At 40.7% G+C, this 14,892-nt stretch overlaps 1 long non-coding RNA gene across 1 annotated transcript; it reads left to right on the top strand.

The window, feature by feature from the left end:
* The first annotated feature begins 370 nt into the window (after positions 1-370).
* LOC139582400 (uncharacterized) lies at positions 371-5,375 on the top strand. Its single transcript, XR_011676347.1, has 4 exons — positions 371-514; positions 3,594-3,895; positions 4,043-4,156; positions 5,270-5,375. It is a non-coding gene; the product is annotated as an uncharacterized lncRNA (long non-coding RNA).
* The last annotated feature ends 9,517 nt before the right edge of the window (positions 5,376-14,892 follow it).

The raw sequence follows: 14,892 nt of genomic DNA, 5'->3' as shown, positions 1-14,892 counted from the left end.
GCAAGTCTCCCTAATAGAAAAGTGATCAGCTAGATAACTGGCTGAGGAAAGCAGCAAAACGAGCTGCTGTATGTTAACCAATCATTACACCATCAACTGGAAGCATTATGTGAAGAGGGAGAGCTCTTCATATTCAAATACTGTCTGTGGGTACAGTCGACAGCATACTAAAGACAATCAAGAGAGAAAACATCACCCAGCAGCTTGTACTCAGCAGGGCAAGTGTGAGAGATTTTAACAGTGTGTTGTAAGAGTTATTTTGTTTCTGGGGGTAGTGAGTGTATAGTGCCTTATAGAGATATGAAAGAAGAGCAGCCATTTCCTTCCGCTGGCTCCAGTCCTGTGGCCAGTCACAAGGATGTCTTTACAGCTCACTTCACATCTTCTCTGAGCACCAAGTACTTAAAGAAGTCCCGCGAGCGCTCCTCTCTCTCCACCCCCCCCAATCTACTTTGCTCCGGTTGCTGACCCAAAGGGACAGGAAATCATTACCGCCAAAACATCTACGGCAAAGGTCAGTCAAATCAGGAAAATTAAATGAGTCACCTTGAAGAGGAACAGACAGACAGAGCTCTGGTCTGACTGCTGAAACTAGTAAGGGGAGGTTCCTATTCTGACACGCTGGAAACACACTGCTGAAGCCTTGATAGAAGTGTGTGTGTGTGTGTGTGTGTGTGTGTGTGTGTGTGTGTGTGTGTGTGTGTGTGTGTGTGTGTGTGTGTGTGTGTGTGTGTGTGTGTGTGTGTGTGTGTGTGTGTGTGTGTGTGTGTGTGTGTGTGTGTGTGTGTGTGTGTGTGTGTGTGTGTGTGTGTGTGTGCGTGTGTGTGTATGTGTTGTCTTTTGTTTATTAGTAATTTAGGTGTATAATTGGGTCCTTCCTACTTGATTAACTGAGAGGGAAATGATGGAAATTCACTTGATGGCTGAAAATGGGAACATGGTTCATGACATAAGAAGCATGCTAGTATGTTTTTATTTTTTTTATTTAACCTTTATTTAACCAGGAAAAGCCCATTGAGACCCAGAGTCTCTTTTTCAAGGAAAACCTGGCCAAGAAGGCAGCAACAATCAATACAATACAGAATTAAAACATACAGCAATACAACAACATAATCCAGCCTAAAAAAAGCATTTACACTCCTCTGCAACAGAGTCTCCCATCAATATTTTAAATGCATTCAAGGGCACTAACATATCTAGATGAAGCATGGATTGCAGATTATTCCATGCGTCTGGTGCACAAGAAGAGAAGGCAGTCTTGCCTAATACTGTGAATGTCCTGGGGACTTTAATTAAGTAGCAACCACCTAGCAGACCAGGTATGGTAACTGCTGGTGGTGAAGGAGACCAGACTACAGAGGTAAAGAGGGAGTTTACCCAAAAGGGCTTTGTAGATGAACACATACAAATGTATCATTCTGCGCATATAAAGTGAGGTCCAACCTACTATGTTCTGCTGTGGTGTCTATTCAAGCCCTTTAAATACAAACAAATCAACTCAACAACAAAACATGTGTGTATTCTTATCATACCACATTACCATAATGATCAACCAAGATAGTATGTTTTACTGTTTTTCTTCATGATAAATCCAACCCTGGTTACCCTGTACTGTATTGTAATCATCATTATACAAGTTGTTCTTCGTGCTCTCATCGAGCATGTGAAGAAAGGTTTAAAAGGTAATTGCCAGCACCATTTGTTCCTGTTGTAGGACACAGAATGAGGAGAATCATGGCAGGCTCTCACCACATTCATTAGAGAGAACTCATTTGGTTGTTACTGAGAGCTCATTAACACATGTCATTGTCACTGAGGCTTCTATTGTATTTATAGATTCAGAGAGCATATTAGCAGTTGTCACAGGCAACACATCAAGTATCGTGATATGAATTATACACAAAATGTTTATACATGGGACTGTTTTATCATACTGCTTCATGGGCTGTTCCACCAAATGAGTACATTTTGGGTAGTGTAAATTTGTTAAAAATAGATATATTTCACCTCATTTTAACATTCTGTCGTAAGGAACACATGTACAACTTAGTAAAAAACTAGTTTTTTCCTATCTCAAGAGGTACATTAAAAAAAATAACTATAGCAAGTGGCTATTAAGTGCCCAAAAAGAGCAACGGGTTTGACGACTTAAACCAGCCATGCAGCCCCTTGTGACAGGGGGAATGGAAGTTTGTTGTGTCCAACAGGGAGGGGCAATTGAATGCAAGCTTCAAATCAATCAATGTTAATACATCAAATTCCTGTCTATATGGGTAAAAGTGTCTATGTGTTATGCTTTCTGGAACATGTGAACGTTTATGTTTTATAAGACAAACTTGTATGCCATCTGTAAATACAGATACAATTGTTAAATTACAAGCCTAGTTGGTTTAGCCACGGAAAAAGACAGGAATCGTCCCGAGAGATGAGTTTGGATTGGTCTGCCATGTAGCATGCTTCTGTCTATAACATGAGCTGCTCAGTATGTGTAGATAATTCTTGCTACCGCGGCTTTTTTGAAAGATATAACGTTAGCCATGGAGAACTGCAAAAGTTTTGCTACTGCTCTCAACAACATTGCTGCGCTGAATTTAGCAGGCACTATCAACAAAGATCAGTGGGAAAAAGTTGTGATGGACTAGTTTCTGCACACAGTCAGTGTGAACCGGAGTGACTTGACATAACGGTCCAAACCAGCGTTCATTCATGTATTCGATTAAGAGTATAGCTACATTTTCTGATATTATACGTAATTTTTTTGTCAAAGTCGTTTTCATTCAAAGTTAAAGCATACTGTTAGTTAGCTAGCGAACATTAGCTTGCTGGCTCGCTAGCAAACATTACGTGTATGATCTATGTAGTAATATTATTTGTATCTCAGAAAACCATTTGCATTGCTAGTTATAGCCTAATGTTAGCTAGCTAGCTAACATTGAACCTACATGGTTAGCTTTAGCTACCTGTAGATTCATACAACAGCATTTAATGCATGTGGCTAGCTATGACAATATGTTTGTACTGTAGCTATGGGTTGGGATTATGGTTAATTGTTTAGCTAGCTACATGTCTAAACAAAAGATTCCACTTCGCAAGAGAATGATTACATGACCCATCAAGTTAGCCAGGTGTGTCTGGGGGTGATTACGACCATCTATTGTATTTCATGAACATGTGTACAAGTCTAGACAAAAGTGACCCATCCACTTAGCTTGATTTGGCTGGGGGGTGGTCATAGCATTTATTTCACATGACCAGTGTCTGGGTAAGCATCATCTAATAATTATAAAATATTTTTACAATATTATTACCTGGACAATTTCAAAGACAGATTCGGATATAGGCCAAGGACTAGATAAAGTATATTTTTACCTGAAGTTTTTCCTTGATGTAGGCTACTACTTAAACCACTTTTAGCCTTGAAAGTATTCAGCAACGTACACATCTGGTCGCATATTAACAGCGGCAGCATCACCGGCCTGAATCTATTCTGTAATTATAGTCCCTTTATAAACATATACATTACTTCCAAACTACAGAAAGACATTTTTCTAATGTTATGTTTATTGAGTGATGATATTGTACTTCATTTACAGGCTACGTACAAAACCTGGTAGATTTCCTGTTCAGCAGCATTGTGGGAAGCCCCAGCCATATCAGGAGCTGTTACAGAAGGCTGAGGCAGTGGCCAGATACCAGTCCTGCTTCAGAGTAATGGAGGACACTTGAATCCAGTTGGTCACATTTGATCTGGTCAATTATCAAAATACTATCTGTCTTGGAATTCACCTAACCAGCACTGATGATGTAATCAGTGCTGTGTGTATATGTGTGTGTTGTATGTTTTATTAAGGAAGTGCCTCCTTCCACTGTGCCAATGGATTACTGCTGGGCCTGAGTGAGTAATGTCAACCAGTCAGTGTCATGCTGAGAATTAGCTGTGAATCAGGATCTCTGATTGGCTATGTTAAACCGTGTATTTACTGTTGGCTTCTATGACTGTATGGTGACAGTCATTCTCTCTCTCTCTCCCTCTGTGATCTAGGAGCTGAGAGGGATATAGGTGCTAATGTCAGGCTCCTTCATGATCGGTATCTGTGACGAGATGGCCCTGGAGCTGATCTACGCTGCCATGCCCATCAGGCAAACACCTCAGAAGGTACAAAAAAGTGTTAAGTAATATCACCCTTTCAATGCATGTCACTCATCAACTCCTCTAAAAAGCATGAGCTGTCGCACACCCAGAGAAAATTATTTTGTGTGACTAACGGTGAATAAACTGTAAGCTATAAAAATAAACTGTAAGCTATGGAAATAAATAAGAGAGTTGCACATATATATAAACTCCCAGTAATTTATTGGGTAAGAAACCAACGTTTCGGCATCACGGTGCCTTCTTCAGAGACCCATCACTACGCCTTCTTCAGAGACCCATCACTACGCCTTCTTCAGAGACCCATCACTACGCCTTCTTCAGAGACCCATCACTACGCCTTCTTCAGAGACCCATCACTAAGCCTTCTTCAGAGACCCATCACTACGCCTTCTTCAGAGACCCATCACTACGCCTTCTTCAGAGACCCATCACTACGCCTTCTTCAGAGACCCATCACTACGCCTTCTTCAGAGACCCATCACTACGCCTTCTTCAGAGACCCATCACTACGCCTTCTTCAAAGACCCATCACTACGCCTTCTTCAGAGACCCATCACTACGCCTTCTTCAGAGACCCATCACTACGCCTTCTTCAAAGACCCATCACTACGCCTTCTTCAGAGACCCAACACTACGCCTTCTTCAAAGACCCATCACTACGCCTTCTTCAGAGACCCAACACTACGCCTTCTTCAGAGACCCATCACTACGCCTTCTTCAGAGACCCATCACTACGCCTTCTTCAGAGACCCATCACTACGCCTTCTTCAGAGACCCATCACTACGCCTTCTTCAGAGACCCATCACTACGCCTTCTTCAGAGACCCATCACTACGCCTTCTTCAGAGACCCATCACTACGCCTTCTTCAGAGACCCATCACTACGCCTTCTTCAGAGACCCATCACTACGCCTTCTTCAGAGACCCATCACTACGCCTTCTTCAGAGACCCATCACTACGCCTTCTTCAGAGACCCATCACTACTCCTTCTTCAGGGATCCTGAAGGCCCAGTGATGCCGAAACGTTGGTGGTTTACCCAATATTTTACTGGGAGATTATACACCTACAGTATATATAGTGTGCGACTCATCAACTCTTCCATATTTTTCTACAGATGGGCAGAAGAGATGTTTTTTAAATATAGCCCTCTGACTGGAAGATAAATTGATACCCAGGTCTGAATTGGTAGAGACCTTGCACTCAGCAATAAAATGATACAAGACACATCTATTACTTTTTATCCTATTTTGTTATTATTGAAACGAATGGTACTAACAGCAGGGAGGGAGGGAACACTGTGTATTATTCAAACATGTCAGGGAGCTCCTGTCTTTTACGGGACACCGTACAGGAAGCTATCATATTTGCACATTGTTATATTAAGAGAACACTGCTTCTGCAGTATTATGTGAAGTATGGTTTACTCTACATGGAACTGCTAGACAATCTACAATATCTACATAAGATTAGATTGCACTCTTCTAGAGGTCGACCGATTAATCGGAATGGCCGATTAATTAGGGCCGATTTCAAGTTTTCATAACAATCGGAAATAGGTATTTTGGGACACCGATTTGGCCGATTTATTTAATTTTAATATATTTTAAAAATATTTTTTACACCTTTATTTAATCTTTATTTAACTAGGAACGGTGGGTTATCTGCCTCGTTCAGGGGCAGAACGACAGATTTTTACCTTGTCAGCTCGGGGGATTCAATCTTGCAACCTTACAGTTAACTAGTCCAACGCTCTAAGCACCTGATTACATTGCACTCCACAAGGAGCCTGCCTGTTACGCGAATGCAGTAGAAGCCAAGGTAAGTTGCTAGCTAGCATTAAACTTATCTTGTAAAAAACAATCAATCAATCAATCATAATCACTAGTTAACTACACATGGTTGTGTCACGGATGACTAGGAGTGGAAGGTAGGAAACAGGCGCAGAGAGCAGAGGGTTAAAGGAAAAAATTGCAATATATTCCGGCACAAAAATGGTCCTGCCCAAACACAGGGCGGAAAACACTGACCAACCCAAAACACAGGGTAACACGGTCCGGAGCACAACAACACCTCCAACTCAAAACGTGAACAAAAATAATCCCGCACAAACAAGAGCGGGCTTCACAAGCTTAAATAGGCGAGTAAATCAAGAAAACACAAATAGAAACAGGTGCAACTAATAAGACAAAACTAACAGAAAAGGAAAAAGGGATCGGTGGTGGCTAGTAGGCCGGTGACGACGACCGCCGAGCACCCCCCGAACAGGCAGAGGAGCCAACTTTGGCTGGAGTCGTGACAGGTTGATGATATTACTAGTTTATCTAGCGTGTCCTACGTTGCATATAATCGATGCGGTGCGTATCGTTGCTCCAATATGTACCTAACCATAAACATCAATGCCTTTCTTAAAATCAATACACAGAAGTATATATTTTTAAACCTGCATATTTAGCTAAAAGAAATCCAGGTTAGCAGGCAGTATTAACCAGGTGAAATCGTGTCACTTCTCTTGCGTTCATTGCACGCAGAGTCAGTGTATATGCAACAGTTTGGGCCGCCTAATTTGCCAGAATTTTGCGTAATTATGACATAACATTGAAGGTTGTGCAATGTAACAGGAATATTTAGACTTATGGATGCCACCCGTTAGATAAATACGGAACGGTTCCGTATTTCACTGAAAGAATAAACGTCTTGTTTTCGAGATGATAGTTTCCGGATTCGACCATATTAATGACCTAAGGCTCGTATTTCTGTGTGTTATTATGTTATAACTAAGTCTATGATTTGATAGAGCAGTCTGACTGAGCGGTGGTAGGCAGCAGCAGGCTCGTAAGCATTCATTCAAACAGCACTTTCCTGCGTTTTGCCAGAAGCTCTTCGTTGTGCTTCAAGCCTATCAACTCCCGAGATTAGGCTGGTGTAACCGATGTGAAATGGCTAGCTAGTTAGCGGGGTGCACGCTAGTAGCATTTCAAACGTCACTCGCTCTGAGACTTGGAGTAGTTATTCCCCTTGCTCTGCATGGGTAACGCTGCTTCGAGGGTGGCTGTTGTCGTTGTGTTCCTGGTTCAAGTCCAGGTAGGAGCGAGGAGAGGGATGGAAGCTATACTGTTACACTGGCAATACTAAAGTGCCTATAAGAACATACAATAGTCAAAGGTTAATGAAATACAAATGGTATAGAGAGAAATAGTCCTATAATTCCTATAATAACTACAACCTATAACTTCTTACCTGGGAATATTGAAGACTCATGTTAAAAGGAACCACCAGCTTTCATATGTTCTCATGTTCTGAGCAAGGAACTTAAGCGTTAGCTTTCTTACATGGCACATATTGCACTTTTACTTTCTTCTCCAACACTTTGTTTTTGCATTATTTAAACCAAATTGAACATGTTTCATTATTTATTTGAGGCTAAATGTATTTTATTGATGATAATAAGTTAAAATAAGTGTTAATTCAGTATTGTTGTAATTGTCATTATTACAACTAAATACATTTTGGTCCTCCAATAATCGGTATCGGTATCGTTGAAAAATCATAATCGGTCGACCTCTACACTCTTCTCATACCTCTCTGTAGGCTATTGACCAATTCAAAGCTTCCTTTGCATCGGTTAGTAGCCTTCAGATTAATATGAGAAGAGTGCAATTGCTAATTTGTAACCTACAGAGAGGTATGAGAAGGGTGCCTGTTGTTGATTCATCCTCAGTTTTCTCCTATCACAACTTTTTCGATGTAAAGTCCTCTGTTTAGGGGACGTGCGTGGTTCTGGTACCGGTTTCGACCAACATTTTTGCTTAGAAATCGACCTTTGGACACCATATATCGAAATGGCTTGCATTGAGCGGTAGCCCTGATTCTCAGAGACACAGGAGTATGAGAATATTCTGCCTGTATGAATGTGAACTCTGACACCACTTGAAGCTGAGATGTCCCTCCTACCATTTCATTCGCTCTTCCCAATGTCCATCAAATTCTGGCTGAACCCTACTTCACAGCCACTAACAACGCATATGGCTGGAATCCTTACATCGTAACATAGCAGGAGAGAGCTTTTTTTCGCTTAGCACATTCAGAAATTGATTTAAAGTCAGTAATCTAAAATAATTAATAGATTTTCAACAACAAAAAACGTTCTGTTTGTCATAGACGGACAAGATTAATATGAGATGAAAGGCGAGTTCGTAACCAGTTCTAGAAGTCAAGCTAAGCTGTAAAACGTTCACAGCGAATAGGGCAGACTTTTTGAGCAGGAGAGACCTTCAGAAAATATGTGACCCGTTTCAGGAAACTATGCGTATGTCATGCATCACTACTTCACAGGAGAGGCATCTGAACGTAAACATTACATTTTTATCAAAATATAATTTTTTTTGTCAGAAATGCCTTTTGGAACATGTGAACTTTCATGTGCCATAATAACAAACGTGTATGCCATCTGTAAATACAAATACAATTATTAAATTACGAGCATAGTTGGTTTAGCCACGGAAAAAGACAGGACACAGGCTGGACATGACACAGGCTGGACATGGCGAGAGATGAGTTCGGATTGGTCTGCCATGTAGCATGTGCTGCTCAGTATGTGTAGGTAATCCTTTCTAACGCGTCTTTTTTTGAAAGATATCATGAAGAGCTGTGATAATGTTGCTAATGCTCTCCACATTCCAGCCTCCACTTTCTGGAGGACCGAGTTTTGAAATCAGTGGAATACCTGGTGGAAGCAGAGTATGATACCTAAAGATATGGAGAAAATTCAGGCATTTGATTGCAAATATGTAGAGGGAGTCAAAAAGAGAACACACAGAAGGCTGTTGTATAAAACACCTGTCTCCGGAATACATCTTCAAACTAAGGGCAACCATGACATCCGTGAAAGAGAAAGAGAAGCGTTCATCCATGTACAGTATATGGGTAAAAGAGTCTAGCTAGATACATTTTCAGATATAAACGTTTCTAATTTTGTTAGAAAGTCGTTGTCATTGCAAGTTAAAACGTACTGATAGATAGCTAGCTAAAGTTAGCTGGCTGGCAGGCTCGCTAGCTAGCTAACGTTACTTGTATGGTCTGTGTAGTAATATTATTCGTGTCTCAGAGCCATTTGCATTCCTAGTTATAGCCTAATGTTAGCTAGCTAGCTAACATTTAATCTAGTTGGTTAACTTTAGCGACCTGTAGATTAATGAAGGGTAGTAACTTTATGAATTGGGATTATGGTTCATTGTTTAGCTAGCTAGCTTGCTAGCTAAATGTCTAAACAAAAGACTCCACTATGCAAGTAACCATTTCACTGTGCTGTTTACACCTTCTGTGTCCTGTGCATGGGACAAATAAACGTTGGTTTTATTTGATATAGTGTGTGTTTACCAGAGACAGTAATGTAATTACATGTAATGTAATGTGAAGAACAACATGAGCTGCACCAAAGTCAAATTAGGACATAACCTTAGGCCAATGAGACAGTGCTTATTCTGCACATTTTCTCTAACACTTAATATACAAATATGTTTTTAATAAGGAAGGTGAAATCTTATAGTTAGTCGTTTTATAAACTGATTATACTATATTTAGAAAAAATATAAGTAATTTTAAGCCTTATTCATACAGTTTGTTGAATAGGAAAAACATCATAAAACATTTCATATTTTTCATATTTTTATCATATTTGTACTGTGTACTTGAGCTTGTGTCCTCAAAAGTGCAATCTTTCTCAATACATAACAACTATTTGTTTCCATCAAAAAAATTTACATGATTTGACTGAGAAAAACTTTAAACAGTAGTATAAAACAAATGCTTGAAAGAACAGCGACAATTATAAATAAATAAAAATAGATAAAGTTGGCTTCTGTATTTTGTGAAAGCAGCAAAATACATTTCCTGGTTTCCAGCTTCTCAAAATGTGTTGCGTGATCTGTTGCCTGCAAAACGTAGCTTGACAGCCAGTAATATGGTGAGAATGTATGACTGACTACACCTCAACAAATTATAACCATTTCTACCAGAAAGATTAGATTTTCTTGGAGTATGCAGCATTACTAGTTATTGTTTATGTCTCTCTCATGCTAAATAATTACTTTTGGGGATTACATAGATTACATTTTCGATTACATTTCAACTTTTTAAAACTCTGTAACAGTTTTAAAGTCACCATTGGCATCGTGGTGAAATCCCTGCGCGGTTTCCTTCCTCTCCGGCAACTGAGTTAGGAAGGACGCCTGTATCTTTGTAGTGACTTGGTGTATCAATACAACATCAGAAGTGTAATTAATAACTTCACCATGCTCAAAGGGACATGTAGCGGAGTGGCACACACCTTCTACATTGTGCACTATTTTCCATATAACGCATAGCCCCTTGTTGGTTATCCCTTGCGTGTACTTATTATGCAAAAACATTTGCATATCTCATAGGTAAGTAAAGCAAGCTAGACTTGAACATGGGTTGCTGTTCTATTTTCGCCTTTTATTGTCTATAGACATCATGTGTGTCCTTTGGGACACTGATGGACACACACACCATCGGTATACCTATTTTCCATCTAGTGTGGGCATGAAAGAATCTTTATTTATCTCTGCTTGCTGCCTCATCAACATTCCCTGCCGAGACAGACAATTCTAAACCCATAGGGGGGTGCTGCTGGTGGTGGAGTCTGCAGGTTTCAATCCCAGCTCCAGCTTCTTCAGACCCCCCCACCTCCTGACTCAACACTACCTCAGCCTCAGAGACCACCTCTGGGTTACTTAGAGCTGCAGCACCTGCCTGCTGAGCCTCCAGGCTCCAGCAGCTCTGAATTAATATACAATATGAGGTGTTGAGAGGGTATTCACCTTGTAAAGGTCTCCTGGATGGATCCATCTATAACAGGTACATTCATTTCATTACCATCACCCTCTGAGTCTCTGAGAGCGTTTCACATTCACAAACCTACTTGGTAACCAGAGGTAGAGCCAAGTGAGGGAGATTCACTCATGGGTCTGAATTTAATAGGAGGCTAACGCCACAGAACATGCTGGAAAAGCAGTAACGAAACAGTGGATTTTTCTTTCAATTCGATGAAAAAAGAAAGAAAACAAATATTATTTGAGGTTCATTGTGAGTGTGTTCCTTCCCGTTCAGTTCATCACATCTGTATCAGGCTATTTATGCCGAGTGTTGAGAATCGGACACCATTCCAAGGGGGACCCATTTGGAACGCTGTTAAAAAGGGTTGATCCAGCTTAATGTTCCCTTTATTATGCTGGGACGATTCCAGAGAAAAGGGAGCTACAGAGCCGGACTATTATTTACAGCGTATTAGCCAGATGCAGAGAGGTTTTACTTAACACCACGCTGTGAAGCCTGCCATCTTGACTGTGTCCCAATACCTCACATCATAACACTGTCGTCTAGAGCACGCTCCTCCTCGCCTCCTCCCTGCCTCGCTGCTTCCTCACAGACACAGTGCCAGACTCCTAACCATTCCCGAGGGGCAGGGAGGAGGGAGAATGACCAAGTTTTAACTAAGTGTCCTGTGCAGAGGCCCGAAGCAGCAGTTTAGCAAGGAAGCGTATGTTTCCCTCTGGTACCTCTGGTCCACACTATAGCTGACCAATTAGTGATCAGAGAATGGAGCTGCTGTTTCTGTTTCAGTCTGATTGTTGGGATACGATAGTTTATGTCTTTGTTTTCAGGAAGTACAGTAGCAGTGGAATGATGTTTCCTTGGACTCCCAATAAAGGAGCAGAAAATGAAAGAATTTCATTTAATGCTGTAGATATATTGTAGCAAAACATTTCTGATTGTTCTTGGACAATCTCAAGCCATAGAAACAGACAGGGAATACCTCACACAGATATGAACATATTGCATTGGACTGTCATGCTCATAGAGAGCTGTAGGGGACTAAATTGGTCTGGTGAGTAGACAAGGACTAGACGTGCAGTAAAGTATGGTACAGTACTCGCTGTACATGGCCAACACATTAACATCATATTTACTTGGCTGTGTGAACCAAGCGAGAAAAGCTTATCTTCCTCGCTATGCTTTCTCACTTAGAGGAAAGAAAGGGAAAGGTTTTTGGATGGATGGTGATGGTGTCCTGACTGTATGGGGACATTGGCTGCACTACCCTCAGGGCTAATGCCCATAGTCCCCATGCTAAGGGTCAGGCCGGGTCACTTTACTGTCCCTTAGGCAAGATTCTATTTTGTGCTACTCAGAGCACGCTATGGATGTAGGGTTTCAGAACTTCACAGCAAAAATAGCCTGTCTTGTTTGACTTTTTTTGTCTCTGAGAGTGGGAGTTTTTTTCCCACACTGTCTCAATCGCAATACTCCACCCCCCCCCCTTAGCCCCCCCTTCATTTTCGAGTTTCCCTCGGTGGGGGAGTGGCACTCGAAAACGGAGCAACTAGTGGTAGGGAGAGATAAATAACACTGGGGAATGAGACATCACTACATCACTTGTGCACATCAGAAGCCACCAATGGATAGATAGACAACCACGCAATTCATTGACGATGAGCCTTGTGTTTTTCACAATGCCTGTACTGAGCAACAAATGAGAACAGCAAAACAATAATGTGCCTGTAATGTACCCGGCCTCTGGCTGAGGTTCAATGTGGAGTAGTACTGGAGCAGGGCTTTCATTCCATAATAGCAGTTTGACAGTTTGTCGCATTTCCTTCATTCAGTCACTTTCTGCAATGTCTTAGGGATTAATGATTAACTTGTGGAAGCATTGTAGAACAATTAAAATCACTGTTCTGAATTCAAATGTATACCAAATGTTTTAGGGTCCATACACAGATTGGCTACATAGCTACACATCCATAGCATACACCTCTTTATATCCTCCACTTCACTATAAGCAAGAAAATAGTTAGCTACGTTACTTCAGCTGCATTGCACTGCAAATATCTTCAATTGTTAACGTTAACAATCCTACAATAAAGAACAATGACAAGTGATTGACGTACAGCGAGGCAAGCTTACAAATTTGTACATTTCATTTGCAGTAAATTCTTTAACTAGATTATTTACATCCACTGGGTTACACAAGATGACAGGCTGGTTTGCTGGTTTTCTCCGGAGTCCCTAAAACATGAAACAAAACAAATTACAATTCATACAAAGGGCAAATGCCCCTTTAGCAAGTTAAATGAATAGCCAGCTGGCTAATGTTAGCTAGCTTGTTAAATAGTGATTTTTTAAAATGTATTTTATGGCAAAAATATGCATATTTGCATATTTTGTCTCTACATTAATGAGCATATTCCTCTTAACTGTTTGTTTTTGCATGATTCGTTATAAAGTTATAATTACTTACAATTGCTTCCATTCTAGTATTTTTATTGGTCCGTGCTATCAAGGATCCTACCCCATTGAAGTTTACATTTAAAATGGTTAGGTAAGGGTTATGGTTAAGGTTAAGGTTAGGATAAGGGTAGGGGTAGGGGTTAAGGTCAGGGTTATGGTTTAGGGTGGGTGGGGGGGGGGTATTGGGATTGAGCCTAACTCTGTGTTGTTCAAAACAGAACTGAACTGTGCAAAAAATACTTCAAAACCAACTATTCTCTGCAGCAAAACTTAGCCAAGTCTGTGAGAAGACATGTATTTATCACTATTTGGAAACATTTATGAAATGTACCAAGGGAACATGAATCAATAGATGCACGTTGCTAACATAGGCTACAGAAGTGTGTGTGTGTGGCTGGCATGCTCGCACACCTTTGTGACTATCATGAATTATTAAAGAGAAGGAGAAAAAAGGTGTTAATTAATAATTGAACAGTCTATTAACAGTCAACATGTCTTGCATACCTAAAGAAAACCTGATTACTTCCTGTCAAAGACATGCAGTCCTCCTCCAGACGGTGTTCACCGGCAAATCAACCACAACCCTCCTGTGTTTTAGAATCTGCTTTGATGTCACCACGTCACTCGCTCTCATAAAAAAACACTGCTTACATAGGCATCCATGTAATCAAGGACAGAATTGCCCAAGAGTGTACATTTCTGTCCCATCTGGCCAAACAGATGTATGGAGCGATGCATTCTAGGTAAAAACATGCAAGCCTGGGAGTATTAGAAAACAAATGTACGCTTGATAAGAAAACATGCACCCGTATGAAGGTACGAGAGATAGCCGAGAAATCATAAATGAATATCTATGAGGTGAAATGGAGCTCTAATGCGAGTCTGGTTCCAATGGTATCGAACAGCGTACTGAATAGGCTGTAGCGAAAGACTAAGGAGGTTACTATTAGCACATGCCACCGTGCAAAGGCCTGAACAGAATTTCAATAGGAATGCAGAGTACAAACGCAATTACATTTTATTGCATACAGCACTTCAAGTAATGAAATGACTGCTGTTTCAAATCCTTTCTTTGCATCAAAACCATATGAAATTCAGCTGAACATGAAATTAACGCTTTCATTTTAGTTATCTAATTTAAAGTCCTCCCTTTTTTTATTTAATTTCAAGTGGAGGAGGTTTGTGGACCAATCAATGCATGCAATTAGACACACAGTGCCTACCAATTAGACATTGTGCTAATGTACCAGAATGGATTTTTCTAAAAGGATGAGAGAGAGCAATACTGTACAGCTAAACGTCTATCCTGCCTGCCACAGTTGACAGACAGTAGGAGGAAGTCTAGAACACCACTGCACTTTTAGCCAAAAAATGCACCAATATCATTCCAGGAACTGCTTTGTTTCCAGCACCATAAGGAGGTGGATC

This window comes from Salvelinus alpinus, chromosome 8 (assembly GCF_045679555.1).
Source record: "Salvelinus alpinus chromosome 8, SLU_Salpinus.1, whole genome shotgun sequence".
NCBI lineage: Eukaryota > Metazoa > Chordata > Actinopteri > Salmoniformes > Salmonidae > Salvelinus > Salvelinus alpinus.
This window is presented reverse-complemented; position numbering and strand designations above follow the sequence as displayed.